At 48.5% G+C, this 19599-nt stretch overlaps 1 protein-coding gene across 10 annotated transcripts in view; it reads right to left on the reverse strand.

Annotated features, from left to right (window-relative positions):
* ZHX3 (zinc fingers and homeoboxes 3) overlaps nt 1-19599 on the reverse strand; it is a 50916-nt gene that overhangs the window by 12234 nt on the left and 19083 nt on the right. Inside the window, exons 1-2 of one of the 10 annotated variants that reach the window (XM_087749729.1) lie at nt 6464-6595; nt 5342-5581 (exon numbers count right to left, since the gene is read on the reverse strand). The exons of 3 other annotated variants lie outside the window; for them this stretch is intronic. The gene's annotated coding sequence lies outside the window, so the exon portion shown is untranslated. Of the gene's footprint in view, nt 1-4830; nt 4903-5302; nt 5582-6463; nt 6596-10621; nt 11807-17674; nt 17697-19599 lie in introns of those variants that run through there. 6 more of the 10 variants (XM_087749726.1, XM_087749724.1, XM_087749725.1 and 3 more) reach the window with 6 other exon arrangements.

Here is a 19599-nt window from a genome sequence, read left to right on the forward strand (position 1 = left end):
ATTGCATGCTCTCAATACTTGCTTTATGCCGCTCTCATTCCACCTTTTCGTGGTTAGTCTTTCCCTCTGCAGAGGGCCAGAAAGTTATTCATTAGCATTAGCAAGTCGAATACTTGGATGACTATGAATGGGCTTTGCTATTCAGAGGGGAACAGCATCCATTTGACACCAATCCCAAGATCCTAATTTTTGATGCTAAGTTAAATATTACACAATCTAGCAGGGTACGATGACCTTTCCAAGTTGAGTCAATTAGGAAAAAAACCAGTAAGACTATCCTGAAGGCTACAAAATATAGCTTTAAAGGCTGAAAGGAGTTTCAGGTCAGGGAAGCAATAGTAAAAGGGAATTCTTATTTAATTTTATTCTGCAGCTCTAACACAGGCCAGGAAGAAACTGCTGGGCCCTTTGCAAGCTTTTTCGTTTCCAGCAAACTCCTGATAGAGATCCAGTTCCAGAGTCTCCATTACCAAGACAGCTCGAGTCCCAGGTGGATCTTACCTAGTGTTTATGGAGTCGCCAGATATCAAAAAGATGATTTTTATCTGTCAACAGAGTAAATTTGATACAGAGCAACGGAGATACACAAAGATCCCCATTGTGCCACGTTAACGGAGTGCCCACGCCGCCACTGTTATTTTGGGTAAATGTGAATGGCCTGACCCACCTACGGAGAACCTAAAAGCTCTGCATTTCATTTACCAGCACATTTGCATCAAGCTCCGTGCTCTCCCCAACAACTTTTGTTAAAAATGCAATCAAAGCGGCCCCAGCCGCCACAGCTCTCCTGCTGGGGCTCCAATATTAATGCCACCTGAGAACACAGATTGCAAATTTAGCTGGAAGTGAATCACAGTGCCAATTTACTGGGGAAAAAAAAAAATTAATCAAGTGTACTGTTTGTCCATTTCATTTCCATGGAACAGTTGCATAACCACATGTTCGGAGCATGTTTTATTCACTGCTCACCTTCTGGAATGCACTAATACTTTAATACACCACTAACGTATAACAGAATGGATAATTCACCGATTTCTCCATCATCAAAGTAAGCGAAGCTGTTTTAATGGCTAGGGTAAATTAAAGGCAGAAAAATTAATCAATTAAAAAGCAGCCTTACAAGGGAGCTCAGTATACCACCACTACAAACACCTCAGACCGATGTGTACAGCCATATATTATTTTATGATTAACTGGAAGAAAGAGACATTAGCTATATGGAATAGCTACCCAGCAGCCGGGAAGACAAAGTGATTGTACCTAGATTCATGGTTCCTATTTAATTTATACCTGCTAATTTAATAGTGAGGTAGCAGAGTAAGCAGGTCAAATGACCTCACACCTAAACCTGCCACTGCTGTTGGAAATTTGAGGGAAAACTGACTTAAAGCAGAGTCAAACCAATTCGGTCCCAGTGATGCTCCCAGAGAAACTAATGCTGGAAGGAAAGGCAGCCCGAAGGCTGCTTTGGCCAGGTCGGATCCCAGCCCAGCACGTGGCTGGGGGTACGTTTCTCTCATATCTAAAGCACCAGGAACTGACCCTGGGGCTGATTTGTGTTCGCTCACACGACAGCGAGACAACTGTGCACGCCCTGGCCTTTGCACGAGGCGGGCACGAACCCAGGTGAACAGCGTGGGTTGGGTTGTGGATCCCCATCCTTGATGTACGGCTGTGATTGCTCGTCTGCACAGCTCCCAGCTTAAAACAGTTAAAAAAAATCACCACGGGAAAGCTCTGCTCCACTGGTAGATGCAGTTTAACGCTGTTGTCACCACGTCACGGCTACAGGGACAACCAGGTTGGTGGCCACCCATCAGTTTCTCGGAGCCAGCGGGGAGGGCAGGAGAACTGCAGGTTCCTGCGGTGCTTGGCTCTGCCCAGCTCTCCTCCGTGTAGGAGGCCCACAACGGCCACATGCCAGCGACCCACCTCCAGCTTACAAGTGGAAGGAGGACCACAAGACGTGCTAGGCTGTGATTTCAACTACCCCTAGCAATTCTGAAAATATAATAGAGGAGGAAGATGGAAACTGTGAAATCTAGGGTCCCAATCTATGAAAACAGCGCAGCATTTCTGCTAGAGAAAGCCCAAAACCTACAATGCTGCTATGAGCATTCCCCTCCTGCAACACCTCCTTCCCTGGCCAGCCCTCCTTCCTCCCCAGCACAGGAGCCGTCCCGTCCCCATCGTTGGGTCCAGGTACACACCGCTAATCCTCTGCAGAGCAGCTTTGCCTCTGCTGAGGAAAACAATGCCGAGACCGGTCAAAGTGAGCTTAGCAATTTCAGAAAATTTACTTCTGCAGAGATTAACAAAGGGAGGTTTCGAAATCTGCACTGCTGAGTATGAACTTTCAGCTTTTTCCAGCTTGGCTGGATATAACTGGTTTGGTTTTAAATGTTTCAGTGAATTAATGAGTTAGGTTGTTAATGCAAAACATTCATTCCGCGCAGTGCCAAGGTCCCCAGTTAGAAGATTAATTTTTGTGACCTTTTGCAAACCTCGCCTAGAAACAGCAACCAGAAAACCCACCCCGGCCAGCCAGCCCACAGCCGGGCACGGCAGCTCTGGTCCCACCGCCCAGGCACGGGGACGACGGGACAGTCGCCCTTCTCTGCCCCCAGCCCAGCCACCTCCCGGGTGCCCAACGCTCCCATCGGGGACAAGGCTCCACACGGACACATAGGATGGCTACATACCCTACTGTGGGCTCCGGTGTGTGATGCAGCTCTGCTGAAGAGTAAATGCTCAGTTAAAAAAAAAAAAAATTAAAAAAAAAATCTACACCAAAATAGAAGTAAAATAACAGTTTTCTCAACACTTTCGGTGCCTGCTAGGCAGGCAGACATACTCCCCAGGTCAGAGACAAAGTTGATGTTTCTGTCTCATAGGAAGCCAAGCACAATATTGGCACTTTAAATAATAGCGGTTTGTTTTCAAGCTGAAACTCTGCAGGCCCCGGCTGATAGCATAATATGGGGCAGGGGGGGAAGGAAAAAAAAAAAAAAATCAAAGGAGGAAAAAAAAGTTGACATTTGAGAGGTTTTTGTCTCTCCCCTTTAGGATCTACCTCCAGCCAGGCCCAGAAGATGCACGTCTGTCTTTGGGAAGTCCACAGATGACTTCCAAACTCCCCACCAGTAACGAGCAAGTAAAGGCCAGTAAATAAAAGATCCCTGCAGCCAGCACCGAGTGGGTGCTCTCTGCAGCACCCAGACCCCAGGACTGAGCTGCCTTCCCCTTCCCACCACCAAGCACCCCAGAGGGAAATCCCACCGTGTGTCGCAGCGGGTCCCCCCCAACACAGCAGGCACCCAGTTTGCTCTGGGCAGTGCTGGGTGCCAGCTCAGTAGACAGGGACTGGGTACATTTACCTGGGTGCTGGGGAGGGGAGGAAAAACAGGCTCACACAGCAGCGAGAGGGGAAGGTTGGAGACTCCTGTGCTCGCCAGACCCAGGTGAGAAGGGGCAAAGGCTCATTCCCTGGCCAGAGGCTGCCCCACACCAGCTCCAACCTGGGTTTCATCACCACGGACTTGGAGTCACAGGCTTTGGTTACAACCAAAGCGTAGCAAAGCGTGGGGAAAGGGCACGCAGCAGCAACACCAACGGGCTTCGAGGAGACGGTCCCCTGCCAGGAACAGGGCAGCTATTGCTAATCCATCCCAGAGACACACTACGCAGGTGGACACACTCTGGCAACTTGGCAAAGACCTCTCCAGGCTGCATCCCTCTGGTTCACTACAGACACAGACAGAGTGAAGAGCCCACCTCTCCAGAGCAAATCCCAACTTCCCGGGTGCAAACAGGACCTCTCTTAACTGCGCCAGCACAGCTCTAACAGAGAAGAAAAGGCAAGATTTGGCAGGGCTGAGCTCCTCTATTCCCCGTCTGTGGCTGCGCATCCCGGCTAGCTGGGGTCCAGCCATCCTTCCCGGGTAACTGTTTGCAAAGCCTGCAGCTGGAAGGGAAGTCACGGGATGGGATCATCTCCAGAAGCCTAAAAACACCAGCACCAGAGCATCACCCTGGCTCCCGGCAAGCGGTGTGCATCTCCACGCTGTGCCCTCGCCTAGGGCTGGCACCTGCAGGTAGCATCTGCCACGCAGAGCCTGGTCCATAACCCAGACCAAGGTCGTGACACATTTAATTCTTTTAGGGTTTAACCCCGTACGGGACTGCAAGTTCCCATGAATGAACAGTTAATGAGATTTTCCCCTGCAGAGCAGATCGCTACTGCTCTAACACTGCAGGCACTCAAAATTCAGGTGCTCTCAACAAGAACAGGGAAAGCAACCAGCAATAAAATAACCACAACCCAAGAGAAGCCACGCAGGCAAGAAAAGCCTCTTCGCATCTTATTACTTTGCACCGCACAAATGTACAAACACGCACAAATTTCAGCAGTTTCGAGCTTCAAGCAGCATCACATAGTCAACATTTGTACTAAGGAACAATTTCTCTTTATGTCGACTGGTCAGGGTGCTTTGTAGCTTAAGCCTGGCTTTGAAAACGCGCGTACAGTTTAAAGGCAGTGGAAGCCAGTTGACCGAACAATCCTATTCATTCTCCATTACTTGGCAGGCCTAGAGTAGAAAAGCCTCTTTCCCATTTAGGCTAGTTAAACAGAGCTATTCATTAAAATTTTGCCCTTCTACAAACTGCTGTACTTCTCCGTTTAAAATTTGCCTTTAACAGAAGACCTCTCTCCTCTGCCCCGCAACACTCCTCATCGCCCCGTTTCAAGTCGTCACCCATTTACGAGCTGCGTTTTTGGATTGCTCCTGTGCTTCCAAAACAGCAGCGACTCGCCTTTGCCGTCGTTACCTGGGTAGAGGCTGGCTTGCTGCCTTAGCGCTCGGGGACTAACGGTAATTATCTCCGCTTTTTTCTCAGATGAGCACAAAACCGAGTGAGGTAGAAGGCTAGAAAGGGGTGGCTGAAACAGAACGCGATTAGAGTATAAAAATAGGTCACTAGGATAATATAACCTTTAGACTATTGGCAATGTGCCCCCCTTAGAGGCAAGCCTGCGTGCTATATTTCAGGAAAATGTCAGGAATAAAAAAAAACACAAACGCACATCAAAACAAAACCACTGATCATCCCTCGGAGCTTTGCGTGCTTCTGTTTGAACATCACTAACATTAATTCACTCGCTCCTTTTCCTCTGCCCTCATCCGTTTGATTGAGCACAAAATAAATGTTATGCAATCATACCATTAACATCTTCCAAAAAAAAAAAAAAGTCTCTTTTGGCACAGAGGCTTCATTACAGATTTGCTCCAAGTTACACTACCTTAGCAGGGTTCACAGTCCCAGCATCCCAGGGACCCACCTCCATAGCTTCAATCCTCACATTTTGTCCATGTTGCAAAACATTCCTGGCGTCCCCCCAAAGGAGAAGGTCCAGCAGACAGATAATCATCTCTCGACAGAGCCAGCTCCGAGGTTAACGCTACCAGCAGAGGACACCAGATAGCATTAATGGAGCTTCAAGAAGTCCCTCAGCTCATCGGTATCTGGGTCTCCCATCACCTCGCACTCAGCTGGTGAATAGCAGCGGGTTGGTTTGCGCCTGAACAGGACAGGATGAGAACATCAATCATGTTTCTAAACGCACAGAGCTCCCATTTCAGCCCCTTGTGCTTTCTCTAGGAGGTTTTCTTTTTGCTTGCATTGTCAGGGATCTGTTTGTGATTGCAGCTTGATCACAGGCACGTCAAACAGCCCCACACAGGTCAGTAAGATTCTGCCACACCACGTTTGGACTTGCTACATGCCTTGCGATCCCACGCTTAGAGCTTATTCTCAAGCATCACCATTTAGGTAGGGCAAGACTGGCTTTGGCAGATGCAGCCCTTTGGAATGCATGTGAAAAGGAGTGGGTTACACCTAAAATACACTTCTTTGTATTTTTATTTTCTGAAATTGCTGAACTGGCTCCAAGCCACAAAACGATCGGGGAGCTCGGAGTAAAGACTCCCGGTTCCCAAAGCAAAATGAGAACCAGAGGTAGATCTTGGTCCATGTTAAATTTCTGACAAGGGTGGCATTTCAAGTCTTTTAAATCAGCAGGAAACGCTCGGCCAAGCTGGCCAGGAGCTCACAGGCAGGAGACCCGATGGCAACAGAGCACGTGAAGCACAGAAGCCCGCCGTGCCCTCAGCGCTGCTGCAGCCTGCCCAGTCCCCAGGAGTCATTTTGGGGGAAGCCTCTGAGCCCGTGTTTCTGAAGCACTTCTGCTCACAACCCCACTTCCAGGTTTGCTCATCCACCTCCATATGGGTGACCCTCTTTGGGGGCCATCACCCCAAATTCGGGAACCACAGCTCTAGATGCTAGCACAACATTTATTGCCAAAAGAAATCCAGCGTCAGCTTTTATACCAGCACCAAAACGATCCCGCTGCAGAACCACAAACCCAAAAGCCTGCTAGAGGGTCACACATTTTTCTCACCGAGCATCCAAGTCCCTGATGCAATGAAGAAATGCTTGCTGAAGACAGGCTGGTCACCAGTTACCGAGCGGCCACGTAAGGGACAGACCCGCAGCAATTCCAGGGAAATACAGAGTGTCCAGAGCTTTAAAACAAGATGTGGGTGGGAAGGACTAAACCGAGCTACTAAATAGTACCAGACAGCAAGCGTAGGGCGCGGGAGCTGATCAGCTGCAGCACAGACTGAAGACTATTAGAGTGCTGCAGCCCCTTCCCAGCTGAGCATTTTTGGATTACTTCATCCACCATGCCCTTTTGCAATATGCTAGCTTCAAGAGCTGCGTTACGTTCTGGCTCAGCATCAGCTCCCAATCCCCCGCTTACAGTTGCTATAACCAAAAAGACAACTGCAAAATAACTTCGGCCGAAAGCAAGGAAACGGGGTTTGGCAGGTCGGGATCGTGGATTTTTTTTTTCTCTCCCCCGTGGATCCTGCTTCAGTCTCGTCCTTTCAGACCTTGAGTGCAGCCGATGGCTTTTGCAGCTTATTGAGTTCGCTGGTTTATGGCAATGTTTTTCTGCTCACTGAACTGGCTCATTCTTTTAGCAGAACAAACTGTTCCACGTTGAGGCAGGAGTTGGCTGTGTTTTAACAAAGGATTTTTCCCTTCTGACAGTGTTTTGCAAAAGACCCAAAAAAAGAAGTTTGGAGCCAAGTTACAAAAGGTCAGGAGAGGCAAGTCAAGCACTGGGTGTAGTTCCTGTATGTCACAGCCAGTCAAGGAAATGGGTGGGGAGAAGAGGAATGGCATTTCGAGCTGCAATAATATGTATAAAGTTATATTAATGAGGAATGGGCTTTTGAATGAGGATGGCAAGTATGCAGGCGCTATAATTTTTACTTTACAAGAGCAGGCTTGTTAGGTAGGCTGAGGTCTCCGCTATCATTTATCCCTGAAGCATGCATTTGAGAGTTCAAGTAGCACTAGCAGCAAGAAAAAGGCAGTCATCTTTGCTTCCCCTCCCCGAGCTGATTTCAAGCAGCTACCATACTCTCATCTCCCATCAGCCAAATGAATATTCAGAAGGCTTTTGCCAAGCGAATACCAGTCAATCACCAGCACAGCACTGGGGGAAAGAAACACTGGGCTGAGAGACCTGCGTGCGACTGGCACCTTGTCTCCCCCCACTCTGCTCTAGCATCCCACCCATTTTTCATGCGGGGCAAGGTACTCCTGAAGAGGTCTGCCAGGTGCCACGGCTGCTCTGCCTGCTCCTTTCCCTGCCTCGCAGTGGGATAACACCGCTAGAGCAGAGCCGCTGCATGGAGGAGGAGCATCCACTAGCAAGGGTGGGGAAGGACCCCAGCACCCTGGTCCCAGCCACACAGCCCTCCCTAAGGAGCTGACGACAGATCTTCCCTCTCCTAGAGGCTGGGACCACAAATGATTTTGGCGTTGGATGGACAGGTTTCTGGTGAGTCCCCACTCCCTGTTCAGCAGCTGGCAGGGCCAGGGTCTTTCTGTGCTATGCACGGTGCATGGACAAACCAAGATGGCCCACTCTGGCCTTGCAGATGTTGGGAGGAGGGGAGCCAAGGGGATCTGCAACAGTTGACAGTATGTCATGCCTAATACTCAAGCTTTTCCAGCCTCGGAGGATCCTTGAATAGAAAGAAACCACCCATCACTGGAACACAGCCACTTTTGTGGCTGGAAGGGGCAGATGTTCAACCCCATACAACAATGCAACACAACAGTTGAGACTGTAAGTGAAGAATTCTGCATCCACTTAAAACTGAAGAGGGAAATTAGGGACACCGTCTAATTCTAGAAGTACCATTTGGTCCCAATGCTTACAGTTCACATACCTACTCTGCAAGAGTGGCACAGGGTTTTCTTCCATTGCCTTAAATAGACAATACCCTGGCCTAAAGCGTTGAACCACAAGACCTTCAGAAGCATATGGTCAGACTGGCAAGTTTTCAGCTCCTTCAGCTGGAACACCATTTTCCAAAAAAAGTCCAGCTCCTTTTTAGTACCTACATAAGTGACAGACTTCCAGAAGTCCCTGCTTCCCAACAGGTCCTGCTGGCATAGAGTAGGGCAGACCATTAAGAGAGCTCAGCATCCTAACGGCCAAATCCTTTGCTGAGATATGCCTGATGAGAAGCCGACCTTCAGAAGTCCTCCTCACCACAGCTAACATTAGGTGCTCCACCACTCCGTTGCCAAGAGCAGCGGGCACAGAGAACTACATCGTCCCTACCACCAAACCCTCATCCACTGAGCCCCGAGAGCTCACAGGGGACAACCTTCTCCCTTTCTCTGAAATACTCACCATTTGTTTTAGGATTGATAGTAAGAGAAAAATGGATTTGGGATTTCATTCGAGATCTCTGTGGGCAAGATCCAGGCATCTGAATCACACACCTGCCTGCCAAACGCAATCCTTGTCATCTGCTCTCTGGTTTGAAAACTATTTGTTCAAAATCATTTGTCAAGCCACTCCGGACAGTATGCAGAGATACAGAACAAAGTTCAAGGGTTATTTGTGATATGAACCATGCCTGTCAGGACGCTTCTCCTCCTCCAGCTGTTTAGTGATACTTGGAATGGATCGTCCTTACTGGAGAGTCAATTATTTTTTTAGTTGAAAACTCACCATCCTCTCTAGGTCAGCTGTGAGCTGAAAGCATCCCAGTTATTTACTGCTGGAAGCTAAAGGAATTTCCTTACTCTCAGAAGACAGACATTTAAAATTAGTTTCAAGTACAGTTGTGATAAACAAATCATGTTCTCCTCCTTCCCCTCTCCTGTTTGTTTGTTTGTTTGTTTTTTAAATCATGCCTGCTGGTCTAACCAGCCTTTCCTTAGCTGCCCTCTGCAACGCCTCGTTTAAAATTTCATTCACAAGGATGCAGGGGAACTATAGACATCTTCCGAGAAAAAAATCAGCAACGCCAGATCCCTGCTTTCAGAGCTCTCCCTTCGACACTCGATTCCCCAGGGACCTCATTTTTTGAACACCATTAAAAAAAAAAAAAAACACACCCCCAAGTATTTGGCTTTTTTTCCCCTTCCTGTGAAGAGTGGAAGGTTGGGAGTTGGGTTGTTACCTTCCTACATGGGACATGGGCTCAGGACTCCAGCTCTCTGCCGATGGCTGGCTGGAAGACGAGCTCGCCAGCCCGCTCCACCTCCCTGGCTCAGCAGCTGGGGGATGGAGAGGGCTTTCGGCAGACTGATGAGGAAGACAAGAGGTGTTTTAAAACAGTATAACGGCCCAAGTAAAGGGTTTGGGGTTTTGGACTGAAGTCTCCTGCAAGCCTTTATTCAAAATATTGATGTACTCATTAATTTGTGGATCACAAGACCTTGATATGAGGAGATTCATTTAAAAAATTCAGGCACGCAGGGAGAATTGCTTCCTTGCCATGTGTTAGCAAGTCTGCCCATGAGCTGCCAGCAATTACTAAGCCTCCACTCTGTATTCAAAGCTCTATACAATAGAGTTTATTATTTTTAAGCCTTTCAAACACCAACGTAGTGAACTTAAGAGCGCTATTTGGAAGATTAAGATACGAACACCACCATATTATCCAATTTAGCTCCAACACCGAGCATTTATTTCTGTAACGAGTCACAGCTAATACTACACTTCGAACTGCCAACAGAGACAAATACTTAGAGCTTTAAATCACACTGCAGCATGGTCTTGTAAACCAAATTTAGGAAATAAGAACAAGGAAATTACTATCATTATGCAAATACTGCCCAATTACTGACAAACCAGATCGAACCTATCTTCAGGTCTTGGCCATAGCCTTCAAAAATACACCTGTAGAAATTACAACCCGAGGAAACCCCCACTTTCTGTGCATGCAGCCAGGTGTGAAGCTACCAGTACATCTCTAACAGCTGTATTAGATGAGTTTTCTAAATATTTTATATGTTATAAAGTTGCTTATACAAGTGCAAAGAGACTTGCTACCACCTCACCGCCCCAGCTCGTTGCCTGCTTCGCACAGCCCCGCAGAGGAGAGCGGCAGCTCTGGGTTTTGACAGCGATGTGCCAGCCCCAAGGGCTCCTGCCACGTCTGTTTGGGTCTTGCTCCCATGTTCTCAGCCCGTGGGGTAGAAACCTCGGTCCCGTCCCCACAAGCGGGTGCTGGCTCACCTTGAAAGAATGACACCACTTCGCTTTTCCAAACTGCTCTGCACAGCCCCCTTTGCAGAATTAAGGCCACTGCTCAGCCGCATTGCTGTCTCGGCTCCCCAGTGCCCTATTTTGGGGCCTTTGCGGGTGCCATAGAAACATATAACAACTCAGGCTGGGAGGGACCGCTGGAGGACATCTGGGCCAACCCCCCGCTGCCAGCAAAGAGTTTCCATCAATTCTTCACCAGGCAGGCGAAGCTGCCTATCGGTACCAGGCTCCCGTTTCCTATAAACCTCTGCTGCATGGATACAGAACAGCTTTCTGGCCACTTGTGTAATTTACGGAGACCATTGAGTAATACTTCTTTCAAAAATCCAGATGAATTGCTCAAAAAAAAAAAAAGAAAAAAAAACCCAAACCAGAAATGTAGACAGGTCCCAGGACTTTTTGGTCCCTCCTGTGACAACAGCAAATAGAGTTTGCTCATAGCTGCTTTATTTGCCCAAATCAGACCTGCAGGCAGGCGACACAAAGGGGAGCGATGGGAGAAAAAAGGGAAAGGATTTGTCCCTGTTTTCTATCATTACGCTGCTTAAAGGAGAGCCAACTGCTGCATTTTGTCCTTTTGAAATCATCCCACCCTTCGCAAACGTGTGAGTTAGACGAGACTGGGCGCAGGACTAGCAGGATGGGAACAACATCCTTCCACGGGAATAATAAGGGAATAACCAAGGAATGAAATGAAATAAGAGTCAAAAAAAAAGAAAAAAAATCAGTTTGGCTATTTGAAGGTTCTCATTTCATTAGAGCTGATTTAACTTGAGGCCTTTGGAGAAAATCTGTCTTTCAGGAATCTAAAGTTTCCCAGCCCTTCAACTGAACGTGGAAAAGTTCTCATTGCAAAGTATACCATGGATAACAGAAATATTCCTGATTTACACCACCAAAAGCATCACAGCCTATGTTATAACCTCAGAGAAACAGAAATCAAGACTTCCTCTTCCTTTTTCAGAAAGAAATGACGGGTGGTCTCATTACACCAGTCTAAAACATTCAGCATCATTAGAGTGAACGGCACATTAACTCTGCTTAACATAACTCAGAAAACAACAGGATAAACTAAACCACAGGAGGAGTCAGCGCAGGGGACCTTAATGTAAAAATAATATTTCTCCTGTGTCAGCAGGCAGTCTGCAAATACAGGATTGGGGATGACCGGCTGGCTCGGAGTCTTGGTAATGGCACGATGGAGCCTTTCATTTCTAGGGCAGCAGTCCAAATCGTAGCTGCGTTAGCAGAACGTGGTCCTCCAGGCATCTGCTCTCTTCCCTGGGCTGGGAGAGAGCAGACTTTGAAGCATCTCAATGATATTGCACCAAAATGACAGCGTGTCATGCTGGATAAAGCTCAGGACAGCAGGAACTCCCTCCATACGCAAGCCCATAATCACCTGCCGACAAAAGATTAAGCGAATAGATGTCTACAGCGTGAGGGGAGCAAGGGGAAGAAGTGTTCACAGTCTGCAGGACTCGTCCCCAGTCAAGTCAGGAGCAGACGAGGTGTCTTCGCAGTGAAACCCCGCAAGGGTAATGCTCTTAAGATCAATCACACAAATCCTTGCGTTAAGCTGCTTACCCAAGTGGCCAGGATCAGGCAGAGCAGCTGAGCAAGAGGGTTCGTTAAGTGAACTCTCCCTGGATTAATACTGTAAAACTATACGTACCTTCCAGTGACAGCTGGGAAAGTGGTTTGCAGCAGTGTCCAAAACACTGAAGAGCTACACTGCCACTCTTTTTGAGGTTCTTCTAGACCATCTGCTTTCACATTAAAAGGACTCAGCGATTGCTAGGGGCAGCACCCAAAATTCAGGGCCAGCTGCTCCTATCTGCACCCTTCATCCTCTTTCCCCTTCTAAAACCAGGCACAAGTCTCAGCACCACCTGGCAAGTGCTGCTGAGTGGTGAAAAGCTGCTAGCGAAGAAGACACCCTCGCCTTTTAGGTTACACAAGTTGCCATCTTGGGCAAGGTCCCACGGGACTGCAGCTCCCCGCCGGCCAAGCCTCGCTCGTAGGAGGGTATTCAAGTTACAGGGAGCAACACACCACTTGCCGTCCCCCAGAGCATACAGGTGTTCTGAAACCGTTCACCAGGGATCATCTACCTTAGGAAATTGCTGCTAGCCTCCTCCTTGTTGCCTGGCATCTCCTCATCCCTCCCTTCCTCTGCCAGCAGTTATTTCCATGGCATTTTAGATTCTCCCCAAGGGATGCTTGCTGAGCCTCTCCCCAGAGCATCTCCTTTTAGGATCCTCCAGGAGACAACTCTGAAGGCCCTCAGAAGTCACACGTCCCTGTGATCTTCCATACACACGCACGCTAGTCTGGAGCTCACCCTCCCCAATGTACAAAGTGGCTTGAACGATTAAAAACAACACGACTTAGGGAAAAGTCTACAGCCTTAAATGTGCGTTGTCCCAGTGTGAGGATCACATAAACCACGCAAGGGGAAAAGAAGAAGGTTAGACAGGATAAGTGCTTCAAGATACCACATCCCCTATATCGACAATTTGACTTCTTCCCTTTTACCAGTGTCAGGCTTGCTGTTCAAGACACAGTTTTACTGCGGGAAGGTTCCCAGCTACAGGCAGAGTCTAAGGGAATAGCCGGCAGACCTACCTGAGGTCTGAGGTTTACAGCCCCTGGTCTAGAAGCAGCCGCAACCCGTTATCCTGCCCGGGACGGCACACGCTGCCGGCTGCCCAGCCTCGCAGCATCCCACCCGGCACGTCATTAAATAACTCAAGATACCCTGAAGAAGAAGGGGCTTGGGGTTTTGGTTTTTGGGAAAGGCAGAACAGAGATGAAAGCAAAGCTTCTGTCCAATAGGGACGGATTTTCTCAACCCTTGCACAGGTGATAAAACCTTCATATGACAAATATTCACACCAAAGATGAAAGAGCTGGCCCCAGTTTACATTCTGCTGCTAAGTTGCTTTGGTGTGCTTCTCAACAGCCTGCACAAGCCATTGAACCCAACTATACGACCAGAGGGAAATACAGATATCTGCATTTTCATTATTTCTGGAGAGTCAGATACTCCCCAGGAGCGTTTTTACCTACCCACAAACACCACGAGGCCTGCTTTTCTGCCATGTCTCAAAGGTGCTCATTTCCATCTACTCAACCACAGCATCCCACACCAGCCAGAGCTCCGTCGCTGCCAGAGCTGCTGACACGGGGCAGGGGTCTCCGGCCAGCGGCTCTCCTGGATCCACCCTGGACCATCAGGCTCTTGCACAGGGAAGAGGGGCTGCATGCCATCAAGACGAAGGAGGTTCAGCATCACTCTTTCTGCAGCTCTGCTGCACCTGAAACACAGGCAGCTGGAGGCAGCTCCTGCCGGTCCCAGGATGCGGCTGTCATGTGAAGGCTTCCCGTGCACTTATCCCATGGGAATGGCAAGGGGTCTTCATGGCACAACGCAGGAGCCAGCAAGCCCCCTGCCCCCCCGTTGTCCGCCTTTCCAACCGGGAGGTTTTGGCACATTTCAGGGATGCTGAAAAGCTTCTCTTGACATTTAGGAAGTGGTAAAAGGGGTGGTCAGCACTGTTACCCCCCACGGGAAAGGAGGAAACCGGAGCAGGGAGAGATGAAACAATCTGCCCGAAGTATGTCTGCACACTGCAACGGGCAGCAGCTCCACGGGCCAGCATCTTTATTCACTCAGCCATCGCCTCTCCCCAGCATCGACCCAGGTTTGAAGCAGAATGGCAGCACAGGAGCAAACGCAGAAGAATGCATTGAAGGAAAACTTCATGCGGAGGCCAAAGGAGCACCAGAAACCTGCCCTACCCAAACTGGTTATCGATTTAAAGCTAAAGGAAAAACTGAAAGTGATGCAAAGGAAGGCTTCTGCACTCAAGGAGCAATCACCTTGCTAATGCATGTCTGCAGTTATGCAGGGAGCCCCAGGATCTCACAGAGCAAGAGCTCTGGGCACCTATAAAACCATTTAAATGGACCATCCTGTTCTGTTTTCCCCAGGAGAACAGGAGAAAGGCCCATGAGATGGTCATGCTTTCTACTCCATCCAGGTTCTTCACACACCGGCTATGGAAAAGGGTACAGACCGCCTTCCCACTGCCACAGCTCCTGGCTGGAAGGGAAATGCTGTCACCGGCATGTTACAGCAAGGGAAATGAGGCACCGAGCAATTTTAAACAACTCGCCCAAGGTCACAGGAAGCTTATAGCAAAGCAAGTAATTGAACCCAGGGCTTGTGAGTCCCCAGTCTAGTTATTTATCAGAGATCATCCTTTTAATGGGTCACCTTTAGTCAGAAACCCTCCCAGTTTGCATACAAAAGCACTGCCAAGAGATTATGCTAAATTACATTGGCACAGAGAATTATTACGAGTTTCCCTTCCAGCCCAACAGGCTCAAAGGGTTGTTTAGGAAATAAAATAAAACTTGCAGCACGTTCGGTGTGCTGGAACAGATGACTGCCCGAGCGCTGCAGACAGCTGAACCACCAAAGTGCTTGTAAGGCTCCAGATCGAGCTGGGAGATGAGGAGGTGTTTTTCCTCCACCATTAATTGCGTTGTTTTGAAGGGTGGACTCAAGTGAGTAAGAGCTTACTGGTTCCCAAGTTTCACCTTGGATTTGCATCTTCATTCATAAATACCTCTGGATGAAACAGAATATTGCAGCCTTAGCACTGAGCCAAACATCACAAAGCCTCTCCCTTCGCATGAGGCCTCTCCTTGAACCTGGTGTGCCATCAGTTTGTGTTGCTACAAAAACAATCAAATGGGCTTTATTCATGCTTTCATGGGCACGGTTCTTTGCCTTGCTAAAGAAAATCTGCCTACAGCATCTCTCAGCATACCCCAGTCCATTCACAGAAACTAGAAACGGGCTTTGCTGGAGCCTTCCATACCCTCAGGGTACCCTCACCAGGCAGGGCTGGATGAAGGCATCTCGGCAGCATCCAGGCTGGCTGCTCCTGCGACTCTGCGGGGTGGGGACGGCTGCTCTTGGGGCCCCAGCAGTGCCACCTCCCCGCGTACCCTGATGCCTGCCTGGGGGGCAGCTCGCCTCGCTCACGGAGCCCCGAGGAACAGCGGAGCCTGGGCTGCAGCACTGCTCCATGCCCCAAACCCCTCTGACCTCCAGCACGGGGAGAAGCCCACACACATGCAAACAGGAACAGCAAAACCCAAATCCTTCTGATAAACAGAGGCAATTTTTAATACAACAATCAAACCATGTCCGTGGATATCTACAGCGCTCAGATAATTCTCAGTTGATGACAAATAGTGAAAGCGTTGGGCGATCGGTTTGGAAAGGGCCACGCGGGATGAAATTTGCCTTTCACACAATACAATGCGGGCTGCACAGGGGGGAGTCCAAACAGTTAGTGTGGGTCTAGCCAAGAAGTTTATGCAGCGTTTAAGCATCCAGTGGCCTCATCTTTCTGTGTACCAGCAATTTAATTTGTCACACTGATATTGTATACATGTCCCGAGCAGATAGGTCAATAAGAAACAAGAGTAGGAAGGGAGGGATGAGGGGAAGGGATGCAAGGGCATCAGGAAAACAGCATCTGAGCTGTGAGTTGAGAAAACTTTACAGTTACACATACTGACTGGGGAGATAGGAAAATGAAAACAGAGGTAGACCACTGCGGTCAGATGCCAGAACAGCTTCACAGCTCCACGCTCAGGGCTACGGCTGCCTGCCTGGGGACCGATGAGCGCTATGCGGTGCTAACCCCCACCATCGCCTTCCTAGGGAGCACCAAACTCCATCGGCTCAACAGGAAGAGAGAAGAAAAAAAAAAAAGAGCACTTTGCCTCCATGAAGACTCTGTTACAGAAAAAAATAAAAACAAGCACTACCAGATTAAAGGGATAAAGGACAATTCTGCTTTGCAAAGCCTTTGAGTGGAGAATTCTTTACTTCGCGCTCTGCTGTATATTTGCAAGTGAACATTTGCTCTCGGGAAAAATTTCTCTCTCAGGGTGGGGAAATTAAATATATCTTTTCCCCATCTCTTCTTTACTGGCAGAGCAGAGGCAGCTGTTTGGTGGAACAGCTGATCACAGCCACATGAGCAGGATAACCCTGCCCCAGCCCATTTTGCTTTAAGGCTACTCACCAGAAGACCTTGCTGTCACTCCGCTACACCTGACATAAACCCCGGTGAGGAGCATGTTCAGTGCTGTAGCTGGGACCAGAGATTTCATGCAGAGCACCCAGTTTTGGGAAAGCACCATATGCTTTTCACACCAAGGGTCCCGTCTTCAGTACAACCACGCCGTCTGACCGGGATGAACCCCTCAGCCCTCTGCAAGAGCCAGCTCAGCAGAAGCTCCTCCAGTAGGTTATTAGCAACAAGACCAAACTAGCAGCCGTGGGCCTCCAGATCCATGGGCCCTAAACACAGGGCTGAAGAGGCGTGACATCAACTATGTCGAAAATTTGCTTGCTTTGAAATCCTACTCCTGCTTATTTACGTTACAGGAGTACCCAGAGGCCTCAGCCAAGCCAACATCTGCCCTGCAAAGCTCGGGCTGGAGAAGTGCATTTGCACATGTAATGACCACCTCCACGTATACCTCCCGTCCGCGGCCAGTCACAAGCAGCTCATAGTTTTGCAGTAGAAATAAATAATAGCCACGGCTCAGATTTTGAGGAGAGGAGGGGCAGCAGCGGGGCAGGCAAGCTGTCGGAGAGCTCCTGCATGAGTGCTGGAAAAGCCACCGGCCGGACATCGTGGACACTGCTGTCCCTGGGGCTTTTCTAGTGCTCCCATAGCAGAACTAAGCTCTGCCTCCCAGCAGCCAAAACACCCCAGTGAAAACGCTGTGCATGGAGCAGGACCACGCTCTGCACACCCCTGCGAGGATGTAGAAAAGGTTGTTAACCTAAACAGACAGGTCTAAGATTGATTCGTAGGAAGGATGAAAGCAAGAGGTAAAAATAACATTTCCAACACACCAGTGACATACTGAGCCCTTAATCCAACAGACTATTTACAGGCCAAGAGCATTCCTTGCTGCTCTTACCTTCATCCGTAAGGTCTGAGCCAACGATGGCTTTGGAGGAGCCTGTCTGGAGGCAACAGGCAGCCCAAGGAACAGCCCAGCCTGAGAACTGGGATTTGCAGGAGGGGAAGAGAAGTTAAATAATTGCAGGGACAACTAAGCACAGCTCACTAGATTTTGCTCCACAATCCAAGCGCTGAAAGTTGAAAACTCAAAACATTTCCTCCCTGAATGCATTAAATTCCCGTTTTCTTATTTCAAAGTGTTCTACTTGCTTCAGCATCCAGATATGCACTTCTCAAATGCACTGCTAGGAATAGGGTGTTGTAAACAAAGTTTTACAAAAAAGGAAGGTTAACACACAACATATTTTTCCCATTACTTCAATACATCCTGCAAGCTCTGCAAGCTTGGTAAAGAAAGAGTCTATTTAAAAATCTAGGGTGGAGAAGAATTAGCTCACCAAAACCATAAACAGATTTGCTTTGCACTTTCAGTCCAAGAGAAAAACAAGACAGGCTATGTGCATATTGATGCACACAATAGCACAATCATTTTAAAAACAAATTAATTGGGAGGGAGAGGACACCAGAGGAGGGTGAGGGGAAAGGAGGAGTGGAGAGAAAAGGGCCAAGTCCTAGAGCAGAGATCCTGAGCTTGGTTCTTAAAGCTCCCTAAGAAGATGCTGGAAAGCCTCTGTGTGCCAGCGCAGGACCGCGAGCATGCGGAGAGGATGACACATGTTGCTGCAATGCCTCAATCCGTCTCTGGATGCAAGCTCTTGAGTAATGAACGACATTTTCTGCCGATGTAACACAAAGGAATCCTTCCCACTTACCCAGTGACCTTCCACACCACGCATCCAAATACATTATTACTATCTTTCAGTGGCAAATACCAAGGGATATAAAATTTAATTCCCTTCTCCCTGCTCTCTCTCCCAAGAGGCCCTGACTCTGTTTACCAAGTCAGAGTGAAGCTACAAAAGCTTTACCCTCTTCCTCCTGCCGAATTCTCCATCTATAACAGTAAGACAACCCAGAGAGCAACAACGTTCCCTGCGTTTGCAAGGTTACTGCCATAAGGTATTTGAAGTCCCACCGAGCATGCAGTGAATCGAGGCAGCTTCAAGGAGGACAGCTCTCAAGAGGCTGAGGGTGCACGTGGATCCCAGCACATCTTGTGCTACAGCAGGGTCCGTTAGTTTATTCCTACCAGTTTAACAGACTGGATTTAGCCTGCAGAACTGGAAGTGTGTCAGGAAAGCTACAGCAAACAGCATCAGTCCAGTTGTTGTACTCCCAACGCTGATTATTTAATAAAGCCTAGAAACAAGCAGTCTCCAGGCATGCCACAAGCTGGGTAGAAATCACTCTAGGGTTTGAAAATCCCCATTTCCACGGGGACACTGTCATTTATCACACAGCCATGAACTGGCTGAATGAATTCCCTGCCAGTCTGCTCATTAAAGCTTAACTATACAGCTTCGTTTCTTACAAATAAAATGGCTTTCCTCTGGTATGAAGCCCAATTTCTTCTTCAAAAATCTGGAACAGCGTAATGGAAAACCAGAGCGTTATTTCCAAGCACACTTCTTCCATCCACAGAAGCCAAGGGGAAAACACATCGCTCTCCTGACCCCTTAACCTCAAGACAGGACAGATGAACATTTATTAAGTTACATGGATTCTTAGGGGTGGGGAAAAAAATAAATCAGTGTTCTAGCACAAAGATAGCAGAGGACCAGCCAGGAGAAGAGTACAAACGCACAGGACATCTGAACTCTGTCCTGCCTAAGGCGTGACGTTCAGACGCAAAAAAAAAAATTGCCCCCTTCTCAGAGGGGGCATTCTTATGCTTCTTGGAGCATAATCCAAGACCTGTACCAACCACGGAGCATAGCAGGGCTCAAAGGTTAACGGAGCAAACCATTGCCTGACCACTTA

This window comes from Nipponia nippon, unplaced genomic scaffold (assembly GCF_047370975.1).
Source record: "Nipponia nippon isolate SJK-2023a ecotype South Korea unplaced genomic scaffold, ASM4737097v1 scaffold_13, whole genome shotgun sequence".
Taxonomy (NCBI): domain Eukaryota; kingdom Metazoa; phylum Chordata; class Aves; order Pelecaniformes; family Threskiornithidae; genus Nipponia; species Nipponia nippon.